The sequence below is a fragment of the Geospiza fortis genome, unplaced genomic scaffold (genome assembly GCF_000277835.1).
Source record: "Geospiza fortis unplaced genomic scaffold, GeoFor_1.0 scaffold1254, whole genome shotgun sequence".
In the NCBI taxonomy this organism is placed as follows: domain Eukaryota; kingdom Metazoa; phylum Chordata; class Aves; order Passeriformes; family Thraupidae; genus Geospiza; species Geospiza fortis.
Genome location: NW_005054817.1, coordinates 29,045 through 29,487, shown reverse-complemented (window position 1 = coordinate 29,487; position 443 = coordinate 29,045). Strand labels below are relative to the sequence as shown.

Sequence of the window (443 nt, the reverse complement as noted above, 5' to 3'; positions counted from 1 at the left end):
GGGGAACAGCACAGGGTGGGGCGCAGGTGAGGGGCACTGGGGACAGGGGAACAGCACAGGGTGGGGCACAGGTGAGGGGGCACCTGGGGACAGGGGGAACAGCACAGGGTGGGGCACAACCAGAGGGCACAGGTGAGGGGGCACCAGGGGACAGCAGGAACAGGACAGTGTGGGGCACAACCAGAGGGCACAGTGAGAAGAGGAGCACAGGAAGAGGGGAAGCATGGGGGAAGAAAGGGGGACACAGGGAAGGAAGGATACAGTGGGGGGCACTGGGGAGAGGAGCAGTAGTGAGGGGCTCACAGGGAGAGGAAGCCACCAGGAGAAGGGGGGCACGAGGGGAGATGAGGGCACCAGGAAGGGGAGATGACAGGGAGTGGGGGCACTGGGGAGAGGGGCAGCTCCCTAGAGCTTGGGACAGCAAAGCAAGGGGAGGGAAGAAG

At 65.0% G+C, this 443-nt stretch overlaps 1 protein-coding gene across 1 annotated transcript in view; it reads right to left on the bottom strand.

Annotated features, from left to right (window-relative positions):
• AGBL5 (ATP/GTP binding protein like 5) overlaps positions 1-443 on the bottom strand; it is a 17,276-nt gene that overhangs the window by 9,854 nt on the left and 6,979 nt on the right. The window lies entirely within an intron of this gene.